The sequence below is a fragment of the Parasteatoda tepidariorum genome, chromosome 6, assembly GCF_982258835.1.
Source record: "Parasteatoda tepidariorum strain Cologne lab strain chromosome 6, Ptep-v5.0, whole genome shotgun sequence".
Lineage (NCBI taxonomy): Eukaryota > Metazoa > Arthropoda > Arachnida > Araneae > Theridiidae > Parasteatoda > Parasteatoda tepidariorum.
Window position 1 is genome coordinate 68,730,095 of NC_141760.1, and position 23,879 is coordinate 68,753,973.

Genomic DNA, 23,879 nt, shown 5'->3' on the forward strand with positions numbered 1-23,879 from the left:
CCAGGACATTAACTGGAATTCAGCATCATGTTCCTGGAACCACTCCAACACAATTTGAGCATTGTGACACGAGGTGTTGTCCTGTTGGAAAATTCCATTTCCAGCTGGAAAAACAGAGGTCATGTAGGGGTGCAACTGGTCCGCAATGATGTTCAGATGCCTTGTAGCATTCATGGTCTGCTCTACCACATCCACGGGTCCCAGAGACTCCCAAGAGAACGTCCCCCAAAGCATAATACCACCACCACCACCACCGGCCTGTGTCTGACGTACTGTACATTGTGTGAGCAACTGTTCGCCTGGAATACGGCGTATCCTGACACAGCCATCGGCTTGATGAATGACAAACCATGATTCATTTGACCACGCAACTCTCTCCCACTGATCCATGGACCAGTCCCGATGTACCCGGGTCCAGTGCAGGGGTAGTTGGCGATGGCGCTTGGTCAGCAAAGGCACACGAGTGAGACGTTTGCTGCCTAGCCCCATATCCAACAGTGTTCGCTGACTAGTGTGCTCTGATACTATTCTAATTAACCCTGCATTGTACTGGGCTGTCAGCTGAGCCACTGTCTGGTTCCAGTTTTATTTCACCAAGCGAGACAATCTCCAACGACCTTCTTCTTTGATAGCGTGTGGACGTCCAAGACCATGTCGTCTACTGCTGATTTCACCGTCATTCATCCACTTTGCATTCGTACTAACAACTGTAGATCGCGAACAACCCACGAGTCGTGCAGTTTTGGAAATACTTGTTCCGAGCCTCTGAGCCATTACAATCTGCCCTCTATCAAAATCGCTTAGATCCGCAGCCTTTCCCATCACACACAGAAGTAAGTGGAAGAATGATTCTTCAAACCCTCCAGCTACAGTTAAATACCACCTCCACCTGATCACGTGCCTTCTACGTCATCCAGGAGAGTTCATTACAAAATGTAGGGGTGGTCATAATGTTTCGGCTCTTGAGTGTATATATATATATATATACACACTATCTGGAAGAAAGTGACGGGACAACTGTAAAGTTTGGTGGAGGAGGATTGATGGTATGATGAATGCCGATGGATACTGTGATATTCTCGACAATCATCCCCTTCCTACCTTGTGGGCAACGTACGGTATGGATGATTACTTTTATCAAGACGACAACGCAAGATCCCATGTTGCAAGGAGGACTCTTGATTGGTATGTGGACAACAACGTTAAACGCATGAAGTGGCCGGCGCAGAGCCCTGATCTTAACCCAATTGACCATCTCTGGAACGAATTGGACCGTCGGCTGACGGTCTGCACCCCACTCCCCAAAAGCAAGCATGAACTATGGAACTTCCTGTTAAACATTTGGAGAGAAATTTCTCTTGCCACTATGGCTAATTTAGCGGAAAGCATGCCCAGAAGGGTCGCAGCTGTGATCGCAGGCAAAGGAGGCCCTACGCTCCATTAATTTTAATAACGTCCCATTAATATCAAATGAATAGTTTGAAAAAAGTACATTTCGGATTTATTTACTAGAATTATTTTTTTTTTACCAGAAATTTCATTGCCTTAGTGTACAGTAGTTTCACTAGCTATATTTTTCTCCATGAAATTAAAGTTACATTATTATTGAATTAATATTAATGATTTTATTATTACAGATAATTTTAATAATGTCAATTCAATTATTATTGTTAACTATATTGTTATTTCTTAAATTGTAATTATTCATAATGAATCATTAAGATTAACATGAAACAAATTATTATAAATTTTGTTTTAAACTGCTATATTTTTTTTTAAAACTAATTTATCAAAATTTAATTAACTTGCATGATTACTTTCTCTTTTGTAGGTAATTGACTCAATACATACCGTTTTATTGACTTTATTTTAACTGTCACGACTGTAGTATAAAATCTTCAAATTTGATATCTTTCAATGCAAAGCTTGAAACAGTCTGTCCTGTTTTTGACATAGGGCTACTAAACCCTACATTCAACGAACTTAATCTTCCTGAGATTTTGATTAAGAGTAAAATTCATTGCAAAAGACAAATTACACACTGCATTACAGACTTTCAATGTTATATTCATTGAATAACGGTACTTTTATTTTAGATGTGAATTTATTACTCAACTTTATTAGGTCAACGAAAGTTAGTTAAGCTGTTGATTTTGATGGGTTTTTGCTTATTTAGAGACCTAAATAGTTTTCCTCTAAATATTTTCTTTCTGTTTTTTATGTGTTTCAATGCTCTTGTACTTATTTATAAAGGCAAAGGTGGAATAATTTATAAAGTGACTACACTTTAAATTAGCAATTACTAGCAGTTATATGACTTTTTTATAAACATGAATGAAATTATTTGCATCTGTCGAAGTTTGATTCTGAGACATTTCAGGCATTGATACATAATTACAAAAAATTTCTGTAACTTATATGTCGTTTTCACATTCACACTTGGTATAAGAAAAAGAGTGGTGCTCGGTCTTAAGCGAAACGCCATCTGTTGTAATTGTTTCGAACTAGTCAGCTGTTCTTGAACTCTTGTTTGAGCCAGTCATGGCTACCATTGCAATAGTGCAATGATTTTGGTTTGATATTTTGCAATTGTTCAATAAAGTATTGTTTGTTAAACTTCTAGTATTCAATGAACCAGCGCATTGTGTACAATCGTGTACAAGTGGAATTACCCTGATGTGGATTTAACTCACAAAGCAGAGTTTGCTAAAAATCATGACGTACACAAATAAACTGGAACACATTTATTATTACTTTCAATGGTTAACTTAAATCTAAAATTCTAATTGAATATACAAATATAAATATCGGATCATCATACAATCGGCCAAAGACTCAAAAGATGAGTTGGCGGCTCATCCCTCTCCACCGGCATGAAAGAAGAAATTGTTCGTTCTTTTATAGATAACGATTTCGTACGTCACATTGATTGAATGCTTGTTTCTTGAATTCCCTTCACTTCCTTCCTGGAAACGAATCTGAAAAAATAAACTCAAACACTAAAGTTTATAAATGGAAACTACTTATTTCCACATTCGGCCCCATTATAAACTTTATCAATAAAATACTGAAATTTTTCTTTACTTAAAGGTTTCGTGAGAAAATCTGCTAAGTTGTCTTTACTACAGATGTACTCCAATTTAAATAAGTTTTCTTCTAACATATTTCTAATAAACTGATATCTTATGTCTATGTGCTTAGTTTTCACATTTTCAATCGAATTTTTGGAAAAATAAATTGCAGCTTTGTTGTCACAGAGTTGAATTGGTACTTCCATATTTTCTAATACATTCAATTCATTTAAAACTCTTGAAAACCAAATAATTTCTTTAACAGATTCTATAAGTGAGATAAATTCGGATTCCATAGAACTAAGAGCTACACACTTTTGTTTACTTGTTTTCCAAGTGAACGGTATACCACCAAAATATATTATATGTCCACTTGATGAATATCTGTTGGTTAAATGGCATCCCCAATTAGCATCAGAAAAAGCTACTAAGTTATTTTGATTTACACTTGACAAGTTAATTTTTAAATCTTTCGTATTAAACACATAATTTAATAAATCAACAACTATATTCCAATGTTGATAAGAATAACCATTACAATATTGCGATAAAATATTAACTGAGAAAGCAATATCAGGTCTACTTCTATTAGCTATAAAAGAAAGACAACCAATCAAAGTTCTATATGGGAATTTTTTTATTAAATCTGTTTCAAAAATTTCTTCTTCGTTAACTTTAGGTGGTAATTTAATTCCAGGTTTTAAAGGCAAATTTACAAAAGTTTTAGGTAATTCTTCAAATTTCTTCATTAACTTTTCAATATAAGTTACTTGATGTAAATAAACCCTATCATTTACGGTTTCAAAGTTTACACCTAACAAATATTTCAATTTGCCTAAATCTTGAATTTCTAATTTACTTTTAAGTAAATCAACAGCTTCATCAATTTTGTTTTGGTCTTCCCCAAATAATACTATGTCGTCGACATACACCAAAAGAATAACTTTAGATTTTAATTTATAAACACAATTACACCAAAGTAGTTTTTCAAAACCTAGTTGTCCTGAAGTTTTATCTAACTCAATATTCCACTGTCGTCCACTTTGTTTTAAACCATATATAGCTTTATTTAATTTACAAACCATATATTCTTTACCTTTAACTTCAAATCCTTTCGGTTGAGACATATATAAAGTTTCACTTAAATTACCGTATAAATAAGCACTTTTAATATCCAGTTGTACACATTTCTAGCATAAACAACTTACTAATAAAATGAATAGAAATCGTATAATTGAAAAATTTACTACAGGTGAAAAAATGTCAGAAAAGTCTTTTCCTTTTACCTGTTTAAATCCTTGAGCTACCAGCCGGGACTTGAACTTCTTTATCTGGTTTTTATCATCTCGCTTCACATTATACACCCATCTGCTTCCGATGATTTTGGCATTTTCTGGAGGTTCAACTAAATCCCATACTTTACGATTTTTCATCATTTGAATTTCATCTTCCATGGATTTATTCCCCTTATCCTTGTCGGCTGATTCTTGGGTTTCCTCGTACGTTCTAGGCGATTCCAAGTTGTATACTTCGTCTTCAAAAATATCTTCGAAATCTTGAACTACACGAACCGTCGATGAATCTCCGCTATCTTTTTGCTTTGGACTTGTCGACTTAAATGAAAATAGTTCTGGTTGGAACTTTAATCCGTTCTTAGCACAAAATCGTTCTACGTCCATAGTTGATCGAAGTCTCTCTTTGCTTGAAGGTGGGTAATAGTAAACATCTATTCTTGAACTTAATTTTCTTGGTGCTTCAACTCTTTTCCACTCTTCAATTTTTATTGGTAGCATTTCTTTTTTCTTTGTAACAGTTTCTTCGTTATTGTCTAACACTTGTTCTTGGTAGCTGTCTTTGTATCTTACGTATTCACACTTCTTATTCTTCCCAAATAATGTCTCTACTCCATTTTTCGTTTCGTCAAAACTAGCATGAATAGTTTCTACTACTCTTCTTTCTTCTGGAATATAGATCCTATAACCCTTCGTTCTTGTTGCGTAGCCAACTAAGATTCCTAGTTTTGATGTCTTGTTCAATTTGTTGCGTTTTACCTTGGGTACGTGAACAAATGCCAAAGAACCAAATATTCTTAGATGTCGAACTGATGGTTTGTATCCATTCCAAATTTCAAAAGGTGTTAATCCATTTGTGAATTTGTGTTCACTTCGGTTTCTTACATGAACGTACATATATAGAGCTTCAGCCCAAAATCGGTCATTTAGTCCACTATCGTGAAGTGATGCTCGAACAGCTTCAACTGCGTCACGGTTGAATTTTTCTGCAATCCCGTTTTGTTCTGGTGAATAAGTTGAAGTTCGCTCTATTCGAATTCCCAGATTGTTTAAATAATCTTCAAACTCTGCGTGACAAAATTCCATTCCGTTGTCTGTTCTGACTGACTTCAATTTGCAGTTTAATTCTCTTTCAGATTTTACGAGATATGTTTTGAAACATTTAAAAACTTCTGTTTTCTTCTCTACAGTAAAAACTTCCACTTTTCTGGAAAAATCATCTATTATCGACAAAAAATATCGACTTCCACCCATTGAAGGTGTTGGAGAAGGTCCCCACAAATCCATATGCACCTTATCCAGTACTTTATTTGTTAGACGTTGATAATTCCTTTTAAAAGATGTTCGGGTAGACTTTGTCACTTTGCAAGTGATACAAATTTCAGATTTACCTTTAAGTTGCTCAATTCCTTTTACAACATTGTTATTACTCATGTGCTTAACAAGACTGTCATTTAGGTGAGCAAATCTCCTATGACACAGTGTTACGTCTAATGCAGCGTTAATTTCATTTTTAAGTATTTCAGATTTACGTTTGTCAGGTAACTCTTTCACAATGTACAGTTTATCTATTCTAGGTACACTGAAGAAATATCTGCTACGGTTATCGTAGATTATCATTTTTGAATTTTGCCAAACAATTTTATATCCAGCTATATCAATATTAGATCCAGCTATTAAGTTGCGTCGTAGATTTGGAGCATAGTATACGTTCTTTAATATAAGCTTTACGAATCTGTCGTTATCTTTAACATAAAAAATTATGTCACCTACCCCTTCTACTTCTGATGTACTGTTCTTATCACCGACGAGTACTTTTACTTTCTTCAGAGGTCTAAACGTCTCGAACCATTCTCGTCTGTTTGTGAAATGAGATGTTGCTGCTGAGTCAATAAGCCATTCTTCTAAATCCAGTTCCGTGCTGTCGACCGAGGCAACTTCTTCCTTAATTTCAATATCCGTATAGAAAAGACCAGTAGCTGGATTTTGCCTCACACTTTGACGATCTTGCATCTTATTTGCAGTTTTGCTTGCTCTGCAATCTCTTGAATAATGACCTTGTTTATTGCAGTTGAAACACGGCCCCATACCTTTAGGTCGATATCCTTTGCTCTGCAAGTTTCGTCTGTATCCAGTTTCTTGTGTACTTCTCCGGCCCAGACCGCTTCCGCTGTGTGGAATGTCTTCGTGCTTCGACAAATTCCTTTCTCTTGATGATTTTATGTCTGTTTTAGCTAAGTAAGCATTTGTAACTGAATCGAACCCACTATCTCGAGCTTTTAGTTGGATTCTTCCGGATTCGCTGATCAATTGACTCTCAATATTATTTATTGTAAATTCCGAATCCTTTGAACGATATAAGATCTGTACTAAATTGTCATATTCTTCCGGAAGTTTTCTTATTATCTGGAAACATACTAATAGTTCGGGAATCTCGAATCCAGCTTCCTTAATCTGTGCACTTTTATCTCGAACTCGTTGACAGAATATTCCAATCACCTCTTCATTTGGCTGAAATTTCAATTCGTAAAATTCATCTACCAGGCCAGCAATTCTTGCTCTTGATTTAGGTTCAAAATTTTCTTTTAGAATGTCCCAAGCTTTTCTTCCATCTGTCGTAGACTGAATCAACTTTAAAAATTGACGTTCAACACCTTGATATATTGTAGAATAAGCTCTAGCTTTCCTTATCTCGAAATTCTGTTTAACTGATTCTGGAGCAGTGTCTACAGGTGGTGATGGTGATTCAGCTCCACCGACGAATTCCCAACTTCCACGATCCATCAGAGCCACTCTCATGTCACACTTCCAACTATCGTAGTTGAATGCTCCAAGTTTGGGAAAGGCTAAGTTCGTTGATTCGGAATTTCCTTCCATATTCAAAACTTGGTTTCTTCCTGTTATTAAAATAAATCTTTGAGCTCCCAGATAGAATTTCTTATGAATCTATATCGTTGACGTGGGCAAAGGCGTTGACGTTGGCAAATAGCGTTGAGGTGGGCAAAGGCCCATAACCTTTGTGGATTTAACTCACAAAGCAGAGTTTGCTAAAAATCATGACGTACACAAATAAACTGGAACACATTTATTATTACTTTCAATGGTTAACTTAAATCTAAAATTCTAATTGAATATACAAATATAAATATCGGATCATCATACAATCGGCCAAAGACTCAAAAGATGAGTTGGCGGCTCATCCCTCTCCACCGGCATGAAAGAAGAAATTGTTCGTTCTTTTATAGATAACGATTTCGTACGTCACATTGATTGAATGCTTGTTTCTTGAATTCCCTTCACTTCCTTCCTGGAAACGAATCTGAAAAAATAAACTCAAACACTAAAGTTTATAAATGGAAACTACTTATTTCCACAGTATTCAATGAACCAGCGCATTGTGTACAATCGTGTGCAAGTGGAATTACCCTGATGAAGTAATATTCTGCAGCACGATCTGATACCTCTGTTTTAACTCTATCTGCATCTTTTTTTCAACAAAGCAAATATATTCGGCAGTTCATCATATTTCTATGTCAAGAACAATAGGATCTCAAAACTAACATCAAAATGCTCCATGTGAGATCAGATTTTAATCTTTTACCTGTATAGAGTCTGCGACATGCTGAAATTCAGTTAGATAGTCACCGAATCAACCACTCTGGGTTCACCCATTTACATTCTCTATTTAGAGAACATCCTCCCCAAAGAAGCACTTGTAATTTTTAAATCACTGTTCATCACATTTTAATCATGTTTTACTCATGACCAAACTAATATAGCAGTACCTTTTTTGGTAGTTCCATTTTGCCTCTGGAGAATTTATTCGTTGACTCCCATCATCCAAAGAGGTTTGCTTTTCTAAACGCAATTGGTGTTTTATACAATTATTCATAATTTTATTTTATTTACAATTTTATCTGGTATTATTCATTCTTGAACGCCACTGTTTTGTGGTGTTTTACCTTATTTTCGTTTTGTCTAGTTTCATTAATTTTGAATGCGTCTGTTATGACTTGAGCAATTTTAAAAATTCTCCGTGTTTTAGTAAGAAAAAATGTTAGTATGCATTTAGCTTTAAATTTATCTTGAATCTATAAGTTTGGCTCAGCATGTACTTTTTGAACCTTGCGCCATTAAACCACATATTCAATCAGTCAATCTGACGAAGTAATAATTGCTTAAATCCTTCGTTACTTATCGGGTTTCTTCAGAATGCATCGACAGTTTTGCCCTGGGAGATGCCTTATTTTCATTGAGAGACATTGAGAAAAAATACGCTGTTTTACCAGTAAATAGCATTTGAGTCACTCCATGATCATGTGCATGGTATGTTTTTATGTAGTTTAAATATTTAAGAGCTTAAATATATTTAATAAAAACATTTAGGAATTTTCATGAAATGCGCAAGATTCTTTTATTTTTAGGACTAATAGCGTTCTAAAAATATTTTATTTATAAGAAAAAAATAATCTTCATATGAGAGACGGAGCTGGAATTGCATAATTGTATTTCTTGAAATAAATAGATGAATTCAGCTAACTAAAAAAAATAATTTAATTATCGTACTTATTTTCGCAAAATGCACACTTCTGAAAATGCTTTGAAGTAGTTTTTATAATGTTATAGGTGATTGCAATAGTACAACTATTTTTTTTTATTTGCCCTTACGTCATCACAGGAGTGACGCTGGAGAAAATGAAACAATTCCGCACGTTATAGGTTGCAATGAAACACTTTTAAAATTAATTTTTTAGCAATCGCAGACCTAACTTCAATATTAAAGTATTACGATCCACTTCAGTAGACTATAAATCTAAAGAAATGTCGATGTAACATTCTTAATTCACACATTCATTTAATAATGTTTTTATTGTTAAAACTGTAATCTATATATATATATATATATATATATATATATATATATATATATATATATATATATATATATATATATATATATATGATTTAACTATAAAAATAATTTTATTGTTCCATCTACATTTTAACAATAAAATTGTGTGTACGGTAATACGTTATACGAAGGTAGAGAAATTCAATTTATATCGTACGTTTCATTGAAATATAGAACAAAAAAAATTAAACAAAATATAGTTTTTACTAATCTGAATTGTATCCTTTAATCTGAATTTATCTAAGTTATGTAAGTGCAGAAAATATTTTTGAAATCAGCTTTTTACATGTGGTACAGTTGTTAGAAATTCGTTATTTATGAATAATTTTCTTAATTAATATTTGAATCATATCCGGATTTCTTATGCATAGCATTTTTTCCAAATAAATCTGAATTCAAACATAGCAAATTCAATTTGCTTAATCAATTTGAGTAGGATGAGGCGTTTTATATTTCCAACAAAATCACCTTTATTGTATATTCTAGCAAAATCCTTTAAATGTTGCTTAATTATTATCGTAATTTTCCTATAAACCAGTATTAAGGCTTCGTTCAAGGCGGTTCTCACAATGATAACTTTGTTTTCGGTCATATACATTATAAGTAAGCAATTTTTAAAAATTTATTTCAATTGTGGTTAAATGTAGGAAAATATCAAGTCCTTTTTCATGCATAGTGGTTTAATGTATTAAGGAATCAAGTCCTTTTTCTCGCATAGTGGTTTAATATAGGAAAATATCATGTATTTTTTCATACATAGTGGTTTAATGTATGAAAATATCATGGCAATGTAAGTTTCACTTGCCCATTACAAATTTTAATCTTGAAATACTGCTACCACAAATAACGTAACTGTGATTCTATTCGTGAGTTTAATACAAAAATTTATTTCAACTGTTCTTAATTTTTTTTTTTTATGTTTCAAATTCGGTGTGTTCTGAGTCTGGTTTGATGTTTGCCCGTTTCTTCACCAATGACATTTTGACTTGGTCGTGATTATGCTTTAAAATGTAATTTGCCACCAAAACTGCATATGCAATTGCATCAGTAGGTTTGAGTCAGAATTAAATATTTCGACATACATCACTTTGCAGTATAGGCATACATATTACAGTAATGCATATTTGGGCTGTATTTTTTTTCTTGCATAGAACGCTAGTTTGCTTTCTGTGACGTTCATACAACATCAACTCCTACATGTATAGTCATTTATTTTTTCCTTCTAATATTTTAAATTATGAATTTCGTTTTCCTTAATGCTGAAAATTTATAAAATTAGAATTTTTTATTTCTTCCCTTTTGTAGCCCTTGTTTTTTCCAGCCTGTAATATATCTATTCAAGGGAACCTAAAATCTATTGAATAATTATTAATTATCTCATTTTTATTGAAAATATCATTCAAACAATAATGTTTATAAAGCTCTTATAACTCAACAGAATCGAATTTCTTAAAAACCTCCAAACAATTAATTAATTCAAACCTTTTAATGATCTTATTATGAGATAAAATATGTAGTTTTTTCATATTAAATTATGAATTTCGTTTTCCTTAATGCTGAAAATTTATAAAATTAGAATTTTTTATTTCTTCCCTTTTGTAGCCCTTGTTTTTTCCAGCCTGTAATATATCTATTCAAGGGAACCTAAAATCTATTGAATAATTATTAATTATCTCATTTTTATTGAAAATATCATTCAAACAATAATGTTTATAAAGCTCTTATAACTCAACAGAATCGAATTTCTTAAAAACCTCCAAACAATTAATTAATTCAAACCTTTTAATGATCTTATTATGAGATAAAATATGTAGTTTTTTCATATTAAATTATGAATTTCGTTTTCCTTAATGCTGAAAATTTATAAAATTAGAATTTTTTATTTCTTCCCTTTTGTAGCCCTTGTTTTTTCCAGCCTGTAATATATCTATTCAAGGGAACCTAAAATCTATTGAATAATTATTAATTATCTCATTTTTATTGAAAATATCATTCAAACAATAATGTTTATAAAACTCTTATCACTCAACAGAATCGAATTTCTTAAAAACCTCCAAACAATTAATTAATTCAAACCTTTTAATGATCTTATTATGAGAAAAATATGTAGTTTTTTCATATTTCATTATTTCGAATCAGGGAATGATCCTCGCGATTCCATGGTGTTCGGTTATTTTTTTCCCCATTTATTTTGATTTCATTACGTTTTTCATATTATGCTTAAATTGGAACAAATATTGTTTTTATATGAAAACATGAATTTTCCATGTATTTTCCGTGTTGTCAATAAATTTAGTTGTTGTCTCAGGAAATTCTGCAATCGCTCTAATATAACTCACTCCTATTTTCCCTTATGCAGTGCAAAAATGCAGAGATGCAAGATTTTTGTAAATACTATTTTTAATAAAATTTAGATAAATAATTATAAGTTATACTAAATTTATGTGTGTAAGTGTTAGGTTTATAGTTGCAAGGAATAGCTTTTTTTATGAATATATAAATTCCAAATTAATGATAAGTAGCAAAAAAGATGCTCTTAAAAAGTTGGTAACGGCAAAACGGTAACGTAAGAATATAGCATACAGGAGAAACACACTTTAGTGAAATTATTTGATGGGACATACTTTGTTTTCCGGAATCAAGAGTTTCGCAAACTCAATTTTTTTAAAAAAAAACATTATTTTCCCTAGGAATATTGCATTCTCTTTTCGAGTGATATTTATTTGGCTGTTGCGCCAAAATTTACATAGCTCACTCATTTTATTTTTTAACCGGCGTTGATCAATCGGCTGAATTTCAGGCTCACGCCTATTAATGCACAACTCCATATCCTTGAATTTTTAAACCCTATCAGGAATACAAGGGAACTCCTGGGTCAAGTATTGGAAAAATTTTGCCTTTTTGAAGGAAATATCCTGCATTTGCGTTACATTTATTATTAAACAAATGCCAGTCATTGACTATTAGGTCATTAGGCTTATAGCTCTTAACAATAGTGCTTCTTAACAATACAGTCAAAGTATTTTTAGTGCGGAGCACATGCTCAAGTGCGCAGCAATCATGGCTTGTCTGGAGTTACATAAAAGAGAATCTGATGAAGTATTCAGCTTGAGGCGAAATAAATGAGAACGTAGATTATCATATCCGGTCAAAAGTCTAAGCCTGGCTACCGCAGCACCACGAGAGGAATCCGGAGCACTGTGAGTTCCACAGAACACTTTCCATGACTAATCTCTAGCAGCGTGAGATGCCAAACAATGTAATGATTGTTTGAAGATTCCTTTACTTTAAGTTCAGCGATAGAAAGACAAATCTCTACAGGATCTCTGAAGAATATCAGTTCCTGGTTTGGCCAAAAAGTACTCCATTTCGTTTCTTCGAAGATCAAATGGGATGGGACCCATTGAATTGCAACAATTCCCTCAATCCTCTTCAAGAGTTCTCTGCAGCTCAATACAAGGAAATTACTATTTTCTGCGTTGATGGAAAAAGCCTGTAGGGCATAGGTAAAATCTGAAGAAAAATCACAGCTTTCTCAGGACGGGTGGAAAGAACAGCAAGTTGTTGGAGAGCAACATGGGTGACTTTGAGTTCTCCATCAAAGTGAATTGAAAATGGCCCAGCATGTACATAAAAAGAAAAGGTTTCACTAAAAATACCAGCACCCTGTCAGAAATCCAAGAGAGATCCGTCAGTTTAGATGTTAAGCCATTCATCAGGGGGAAAAGAATATTGATGGTTTCCAAGGCAACAGCATGGAGTGCATTAGGACTTGTGTCACGTTTCCGTACATTCAAAACTAAGTCCAATCTGACCCCGAGAATCATATATTCTAATGGACTTGCTGAAAGTAGCAGTTCGTATGGCGCATTTTTGATTACATTATATTGGGTATTCTCACGAACAAACTGGATGAAGCCTTTTTGAGTCTTCATATTACGAGTCTTGCCACAGTAGTATTCTCGCCAAAATGAATTACTATAAAGTCTTATCTGTCTATTATACAGGATAGCTGCATTCCTTTAGCCAACGGTTGTTGATCACAAAGTAATGACATAGCAAGTACGGGGATAGTTTTAACTCTTCCTTTAATTATGCGTAATATCTGGTTTTGGAAGGTATCAAGGAGTTTTAAGACTACCTCCATCAGTAGCTGAAATCAATCCTTAAATACAATAATTCAAAATCAGTTGAATATAGATCTTGTAAGTTGAGTTTAAAGTATCTCTTCCGCAAGAGTCATGCATAGAATGCATTAAAAAAGTTAAGAATTCATGAGTACGAATGTCTCCTGAAATAAATGCTTTGTACTTCAGCATTAATGCTCATAATATTTCATAAATAAAAATACTATTACGATAACAAATATTATAATGAAACTTTTTCTTAAGATTTACATCCACACTTTTAGTTTCATGACATAAAATTAATTTAATTCAAGGTATATCTATGGTGGTGTTATTATTATTTTTAATTTTAATATTATGTGGTAGAAAATGCGAAGATAAAATATTTTTAAAAAATGTGTGCTATAACAATTAAAGTCAACTTGATAACTAGCATTTTTCAACATGAAAATTTAAATATTCAATTTATGTAATATGCTTTTTTGATTGATCCAAATATTTTCATCACTATCTGATATAATTTCTTTTTTAGATTGAGAAGCAACTACTTCTCTAGTCACATATTAAATTTTTATTGTTAAATAATGCAAATTCAGCAAGTTATGTCTTCCCATGTAAGTTAGCATTGTTTAATAAAATTTTTGTGTAAGGAAAATGAGATTTTTTATACTGTATAATGTAAACAAATGAAATTTCATCTCGAGTTAGAACTAATAAGACTTGTTGAAGTATGTTAAACCTAATATTGTTTGAGATCAAATTTCAAAAATTAATTTAAGAAAAATCTCTTCTATGGAATGGAAGAATGATATGCAGGATATTTTTCTCGAATTAGTTTGATATTTTAACTAAATATTTTATTACTAATCGTGCAATTTTCCGCTGTCATTTGTTAAATATATTTATAAATCTATTACTATTATTTGCAAGATAATTCAATATTTTCGTTGGCCATTCTTAAAATTTTCAATTTCCATAAATTATAACCTTAACATAAGCTATTGCTATCTTTTGAAAGCTATTGCTGCGATTTTTAATTATTTAAAGGCTTTGAAGTTAATCTCTTCATTAATAATTTCAGTTTGGCATATTTCATACTATATTTTGCATTAATTCCTTCAGAATGTGCTTGTTATTTGTAAGAACAGTATTTTATAAATAGTATTTGAAAAATGCATTGAAACGTTTCTAACATATATTAAAGCATTTTTAGAAGCTGGTTTCTGGAAAAGCATGAGACAATTTTTAGAACAACAGAGAGTTGTTGATTTTTCAAAAGATAGCTTTGTTTTTGGAATTTGAGGTTTATACTAACCTGTTACGGGTTTTTCAATAATTTTTGCACGATTGTTACTAACCCGGTAAGGGTACATTAATCTTGTTACTTTATGTCCAGTTTGTAAATAAATGCTTTTTTTTTTATAAAAAAGTACTGTTTTCTAATATAGTTTGATACGGTACATTCCACGTGAAATTTTCTGCGAAAAATCAACATGTATTCTTTTATTAATACTTTTTACATGTGATTTTCATCCACGTTATCGCATTTTTCTCGAAATCAGAAATTTTCAAGGATTCTGAATAATTTATTTACGCAATATACCTATCTTGTTAAATATATATATATATATATATATATATATATGTAACATAAAAAGCTTCAATTAGTCTTTTTATGTTAGTTTCTTTGCTATAAAACTTCATCCTAATTAATTATTCTAATCGAAATACTTTCTCACACTTTTAAAAGCCGCATCCTGTTCTTAAATCTATTTTTGGCTCAACTATGCATGGAATTAAGAGCAGGACAATTTTCCCTTTGCTCTGTGTGGGAAACGTTCGATCTATCTCATAAACCAATAGCAACTACTAAGATTTCCCTCTTTCCCTAAATTAAGACATTTTACGGATTTTACTTTGCAAGATTTTCCCTAACATATAACCAAGGAGCGCAACTTTTCGTGTGCGCTTTCACTCACTCTCATAACTGCTCTTGTCTAATAATTAATAAATAAATTTTGTACCCTCCTTCCCGACCTATGACCTGTTTTAATCCTTCCACTCGGCAACGACGTTATATATATATATATATATATATATATATATATATATATATATATATATATATATATATATATATATATATATATATATATATATATATATATATATATATATATATATATATATATATATTAAAAACGTAATAATTATTTACACGCATATTTATTAGTTTTTGAGTCACCTATCTTGCGTGCAAGGTGCATTGTACGATCAATATTATTACTCGGTTTTATCCAGTTCATTAACATTAAAAAAAAGTTTACAAAACAATATTCCACTTAGACCGTTTCTAATTAAATATATATGATCATAATCTTGTGTTATCTAAACATACATTTTTTATTCAGCAATTTATGACATTTCTTTTACTAGGCGCCAAATGTGATTGAATTAAATATGATCCTAGCTTTAAAAAGAAAATATAATCAAATAAGAGCATGAACAATTTCAATTTAAAAGTTTCAAACAGGAATGTATACTATTCATGAAAAGAATCATTATAATTTACGTCTAATTGAAAAGAAAGGCATTTTTATATTAAAAAATGCATAAAATAATATACATAATTTCAAAATGGTTCAAATCCTATTTGCTTTAGTTTTAAGCATTGACTCAATTTATGCATGGTAAATATAGCAGTTCTGAAGGAAAATAATATATGCTGAAAATCAAATCATGATTTAATTAATGAAAGTAAAACTATGAAAAGAAATAACTGCCTTTATTAGCAAATGCTTCAGAATTCTTTATGATGAAACATTGACTTTATTGTAATCAGAAATTTGAAAGAAATTTCTTTTCGCCATTAACACTGATTCTGATAATTTCCTCGTTCTTCTATTTATAAATTTACATTATTAAACTCTCTTATTAGCTACGTTATTGTGATTACATACATATATTAACGTCAGTATTAAAAAGAGTTTAATTGCGATAGAAAATATAGTAAAATTATTCGCAAAAATGTGAGATATAATTAAGTGAAAAAAAGCTCTTAATTATGCGTGGTTAAAGAAATATTTGCATATGATTGAATAATGTCCTCGTTGTAGTTCTTAAATTACGCTAATGATCTTAATGCATTAAACCTCTTTTAATCATTGCTCTGCATCAGAAAACTAACAATTCTAGTTACTAAAATATAAAGATAAATCATTATTTACACCCCTATCATGAGCTGTACCATTGTGCCTTCAGAACATTATTATTTTTTTCTAAATTTATAAGTTGATTACAGGGCAGAGTCAAATTAATAAGGAAAATAATTAGATTATTTAATAGAAAATTGTATATGAGTACTAAAGAAAAAATTAATTTTGTTAGACAAGATGAGTTGTGACTTTATTGGCATTATTTGAATCAAGAAACTTCGTATCTATCAAAATACAAAATCAAAGATAGCTTAATAGCTTGATTAAGATGTAGACAGAGTTCAATGTCAGAGGTAAACCAATTTCTATAAAATTAATTCAATAGATTAAAATTTTACTAGGTGGGCAACTTTATCTTGTTAAATGTCAAACATCCTAAAAACAGTCAGTTATCAACCTAACTAAAAGTCAATATATTCTATAGGCAGATAAGCAAAGCAATGAATAAATAAATCACAAATAACAGTACCGAAATTGACTATTAAATAGGACTTTTGTTGGTGTTTAATACTAAAATATTTTCTTTTCAGGCACTGAGAATTCTTGTTTTTCGAACGTAATCAATGGTCTGTCCATTTTTGCATATAGTATTGCTAATTAATCATTCTGTTTTTATATTCTTTTAATTGAAACGTTCTTTTTATAAAAAGATTAATTCTAGTATCAAAGGAATTAAAATAAATCGTAGACTTATTTGGATGAATATATAAACCAAGAAACATATCTGATTCTAAACATTATAACACAATCAATTAGAAAATGGGATCTAGGGTTGTACGACAAGCATAACATGAATTTAATGAGACGGCATTATTGGAAAACACATTATCAAAAATATTTGTTAACAATGTACAAGTAAATTAGTACTTTGGTAACAGAAGGTTGCTTTTCTCCTTGCAACTTCTGTATTGCTGATGGCTTAGTTAATTCATTTTAGATTAATGCTTTAACAGAAAATAATTAAATTCAGGAAAAATTCGTTCTTTAAATATTTCAACAAGTTGTTTCATTTCGTGAACTTTCGTTATACTTGTATCTGAATTTGTGTTATTAGAGTAGCTTTAATGCATTAAATTTATATTCTTTTATTATTTTGAAAATAATGTAAGGAAATTTGATAGTACATTTCAGTCTATCCATAAAATTGTTATGTTTTTATCTAAATGCTGTATATTACTAATGGTAGGCATCGCACCAACAATATGATATGCCTATATTTTTTTCCTTGAACGTAAATCAAAACTTAAAACCTGGTGATAATTTTTTTGTGGTTAATTACTTAAATAAATTATTAATCTTGATTTGCTTTGGAATAAAATTAATTTCGATTCAAATGTTATGCCATTAGGCTTTCAGAATGTTTAACTCATCGAGTTAACACACGATAATTGGAATTCTCTCGAGAATTAGGCAGACCTTTACGACCTCGCAAATTGCCTCAGTGATCATCCTACTGTGATCATCCTACGAATGCAACAATGAAAACAAGATTGAAACCTTCACTTACGGGGAAATTCGCAGAGAGGTCATGACTCCCCCAACCTACGACAACCTTTTGACAAACACTTGCGTTCGCACCACCATTATATTCGTAATCACAGTAACCATTAGTATGCGAAATGTCTGGTGAAGTCTGGAGTAGTTATCGATCGTTAAAGGTGAACTGTAAAACTTGTTTTTGTTCTTCTTTTGTTGGAAAAAAAAATACTTTTTTATTTATTTATTTATTTATTATTATTTTGCAGACGTATTTTTCCGGAGAAGTCTTATTTTGTGCTCCTCATTTACGTATATATTTAGTAAATAAATTACCACTGATAAATTATCTTCAAATTTTTTCATAAGCCTAATTATTTAGTACCATAGAATAAAAAATTTTAATTTTTTTTTTTCATTTTTCTCCAATTATCCCATTTTAAACATTGGAAAATCTCTTTGTTGTTTGGCCAACGTAACAGTACCGCTATTCATCAGTGATCACGATCTTGGGGTTCTAACCAGATTCTTTCTTATGACAACACTTCTGGAGTTCAAGTAGTATCCAAAATAACGCTAACATGCTATCGCCATTCCACCAAACTTTCAGGAGTGTGTCTGAATAATGAGAGGGTGGCAAGTAAAATAATAATTCAGCATCTGGATCCTTTTCATTAAGTTTATTTTTTAAGTCAATTTTGATTAAGTATTATTTTTCAGACTAAACAAGTCACATGAACGAGTTAGCAGATCAGTCTGCTGAAGAGGCTCTCAGCACACAAGAACCAATTGAAATAAGCATTCTAATTCCTCACCGGAATTTTTTTTCTTCAAAATCTAAAGTAACAGACTAGCAACTATACTGGCATGTTCACAAAACTGATTGAGGTGAAAAAAAAATATGAGAGAAATTCTGCCAGGAATATTATCATTTTTCCAATGGACCGACACAAAAGAAGTAATTCTTTTCTTCCCAGAACATGCGCCATTTAGAGCCTATTTAAAGTCGTTTAAGTTAAAGTGATTTGAGTGGTTAAACAGGTACAGTCTTTCATTATATCACCAAATGTCCACTTACTGAGTCCTACAACTTTCAAACTTGTTACCAAGATAAAATAATTGATTGAAAAAAATAAATTTTTAACAACAAGATTCTAAAGTAAAGAGTCAAAAACTTCATTAATTTCATAAAATTTAACGAATACTTACTTAAACGATGTGGTATTACAGATAAATTTATAAATAAATATACATATATGTATAACATGTATATATTAAAAGAGAGCATAAAAGGGAAGTAAAAAGAGACAACATTTAAGATAAAAAATTACCTAAATTTTAATAAGTTACCCAAGTAACGAAATCTCCAATCCTTGGTAACCATTCCGTTTGACCCCAGATCTAGCATTAAACAGTCAATACTTGAGAACTTTTGAACAGTCAATACGTGTCAAGTCCAGAACTTGACACGTATCTTTCCTATGTATTTTTTTCACAGAAAAACTTATTGTTTTTCATTAACAATACTTACAATTTATTAAATAGTTGTTAATAAAGTACCATTGGTAGTAAACAACTTAATAAATTATTAATTTCTCAAATCAATGTATTTATGTGATTTTAAATAGTAAACAATTTCAGTTCATTTACCAACATGTTGGCATAAAAATAATGTAATTAATGTTTACCCAACAAATTAACGTTTGTATGCATTACGCAATCAAGGTATGTATATTTCTCATTTCCTCAACACGTAATCATATATTGTGTACTAATATTATTGTGTAATTTCATGTAATCACCCGTTGTGTAAAGGTTAAGATCAGTCATAATTGAATCAATCTAATGATACAAGTTCCTGATGGTTGCTTTACTAATACTACTACAGCAATTTTAATTTCACTGCTGTCAATACTTCTATGTTGTGCATCTGTTGTTGTTGATAGCTTAACCAAACATAGTAAGACCACTATATTCGTTAGGGATTGTTATATTGCGTAAGAAACTCTCCATGGGAAATTCTTTCGGAAATTCATAAGTAATTTAAAATTTAAAGTATAAAAAAATAATGAGTAAATCAAACAAAAACTATGTAGTTTAATTTTTTTTCTCAAAATATCAAATTCCAAACAAATAATAATAGAAAAACTTTCCCTCATCTTAACTGCAGCCAATCCTGCCTTAATATGTTTTTTCAATATTATTTTTTTTTAACAAAAGCAACATATTTTTAGCATGCAATATTTTTTTCAAAATATCAAATTTTTTTTGAGTTAAATTTTGATTCAAATGAAGTCCTTCTTTATATTTTGCTTTCAATTTTTCTCCGTAGTTTAAAGCGAATTTACTGTTAAGAATTCTTTCAGCAGTATTGTGTGCCCTTAAAATAAATTTTATTTAAACAAAAGGACATTTATTATCTATAATAAGACTTTACAGAGCCTGAGCTTTCGAAATAGAAAAACTTAATTTCAAAATTTAAAAGGATAAACTTGAACACACCCATTCTCTCTAAAAAATGATTAGCTTTTTGACCTATGAAAAGATTTAACTTCTAATTTATAAATGGTCCTACATTTTCTTTTATTTTATACTATAAGTTTCCAGCGAAAATGGATTTAATTTCAAGGATGGAAATTTCTTTTTAAGTGCTTTTTGCGGAATTGAAATAATATACGACAGAGTTGCGTTTTTTATGAGTGCTTTTTTTTAATAATATTTCTCCATCTTTAACGTATACTCATTTCTTTTGAAAAAGCTTCCGCAATAATACTCCTCAATTCAGCCAAGCTAAATTTCCTTTCCATATTTCGTTTTTTATCTTATACAGAATGGGATATTTAGACGGTAAGTGAATGGTGGTATATATTTTTTAAGGAAATAGAATTACCCGGAACAGAATAAAAAAGTATGAAAAAATGCAAGAAAGTAATAAAAGAATCATGACCTAGGAATCAATAAGGCTCGAAGAGCATTAGGTTATATATTTTTTTCTTTCACTTAAGAAGCATTCGTTTTTTGATGCTTTTGAAGTTGATATAATTTCTAATTTATTGCTTAACACTAAAAAAAGCAAGATAAAAACTCATTCGTTTCACGATTTAAAGTTTCAGCGAAATGCATATAATAATATAAATGCTCATATTTATATAAATAATAAATGTTCATATTTATATAAATAATAAATCTTCTCGATAAGTGTTCATATTTATATTTATATAATTCTAACACAATGTGGTATTGTATTTATATTTCTTTAAAAATTTAGACTGTTTTTCAAAAGCTCTGTACTCAAATTTTAACGAATACTATTATGATAAATGTTTTGATTTTTCAACTGTTTTTCATGAAAATCATTTGTGATTAGAAACTTGATGATATGTTGAAAATTATTTATTCTCTGCTTTGCTTATATTCATAAAAGTAAGAAAATTTGAGTAATTAATTTACTAAATAAATATATTTACAGTCAAATCTTGTTAACGCAAACGTCAACTCGAAGGTGATAGACATAAAATTTTTTCACATTAAAAGTAATTAACATTATCACATCAGATTTTTATTTTTATTTTATTTACTTTTTTGATGAAAATCGTATAATTCATAAGGGTTTTCCATTATTTATATCCATTATCTTTTTGCACTTCATAATTTTTAATTTCCATTATAAGTATGTAAATTACTAATATTTTATTTCAACAATTCTTCATATTGTGCACTTTATATTAACTTAATAACTTCTATACATCTCCCAATAAATATAACCAATTTTTTTAAAAAGTTTTTGAGGAAGAAAAAAGTATTATATGTCTGATAAAATCCCAAAAATGCTTTCTTTTTCAATTCTGTAGAAAAAAATGAAAAAAAAATTGATGAAGAGTAATTATTACGAGTAAATTGATTTATTGCAAAAATTAGAGAGTATTACTAAGAAATTAATCGGTAATAGCTTGCGGTTTTGGATTCTTATTCTCACATACTTTCCAAAAGTCTTCTCACTTAAAATTATGATAACTTTCATTTTATATTACAAAAAAGGAATAATTTTAACTGCTTCTCAAGCATCCATCAGAGGAAAGTAAACTAAAATATTTGCTAGTAAAATTTAAGAAAAATTTTAAATCCTCACGTCTTTACCTGAAAAAATGCGATTCACATTATCTTTAAACAGCCTATTAGAGTGACGGTGAAATGTCGACCCGTATTGAACAATGTATCAATATGGGAGGTCATTTCTCAAGAAAATATGCTTCATTACATTTACACCAATGAAGCACCCCTGTGAGGTGATAGAAAACTATTCATTATAGAATTCAAAAGGGCTTATGTTTTTTCCTGTTATGATCCCTCCCCCTCAACATATTCACACCCGGTTGACACACCTTCGTTTGTTACTTAGAGAACCTCCGCCTCAATGCCATATTTTTGATGTTCCTTTCACAATTCACCACATTTTAATAACGTGTCTATATTATAACCAACATCGTTTAACGTATTTGGAGTTCTATTTTGTGCATAAAGGATCTATTGGATAACATTCATCACCCTAACATTTCTGCGCATTTACGTGCTGTTAATATTTTTAACTGTATACAAATGTCCTAATACATCTACAGCTTTATTCACTTTTACAAATAACTTACCATTTTACTTACTTCGCGTATTTTATATCGCATTCATACCTTTCTATCGAATTTTATTCAAACTGTTTATCTGATTTTATTCTAAGCTTTTATCTATTCACCAACTTCTTATATTTCTCACTAACTTTTATCATTTTATCAGTTATAATCGTACGACAAATAAAGTGATGTATGCACTTAGTCTTTTGAACTGTTTTACTCTATTGTTCGGAGCAGCATGTCCCATTTTGGATTGTGTGTAAATAAACTCTACATTCAATCCAATCCAATCCCTCAACACTTTCAATTCAACCTACTCTTTCACTTGGCTGATTTAATGTTGCATAATTATCAAAACTATCACAAGGCATTAAAAAATTATAGATAAAGAAATATGAATGAGCAGTTTTCTTGCCCGACAGAGGGGAAATAAATCTTCTGTTCACATAAAAAGTAAAATTTTCCAAGTCTAATTATACTTGAGTTCATCTTAAAAGATATTTGATGTTAAACGTGTTCACGTTAAAAGTACTTTGAAGTATAAGATCCGTTTACAATTTCACGAGGAATCGAAAGTTAGTTCACGTTAAAAGAAAGTCACGTTAAGCGTGTTCACGTTAATGAGGTTTGCGGTGCTTTTGTTTTAATATCTAAAAACGTATTTTTAACATGATAGTACACATAATTTAAAGTTAGAGTTTTGCTTCGTATTTAAAGTAGACTCAGACCGGAGCTATTTTCTCATATTTCTGGTATAAATGTTTCAAAGAATGCTTTTAGGAAAGTAAAAGTAAAGTACACTTGTTTTTAATTTCTTATTACCATTATAATGGAGTAATTTCTCTTTACTTTCAAAAAAGTTCACGTAGTAATACTGCTACTTTCAACGAAGTAATAATAATTTCTATCATTCAATATACAGTTGCTAAAATACAGCTGTTAGTTGTCAATAGAAGTTTTCTAAAAAAATCTTATATACCAGTTTTTTCTAAAAATATTAATACGTGGCTGAAAATTGGAGAATTTTGCAAGCTTATATGTAATTATTAAAAAAAAAATATTTTTGTGAAGTTTTTTGATTGACCAAAATAAAGTGGCAGAAAAGTCTTTTTATACCTTTTTCTAGTGCAATATTAATGCACTCAGTGGGTTAATCTCGGTAGA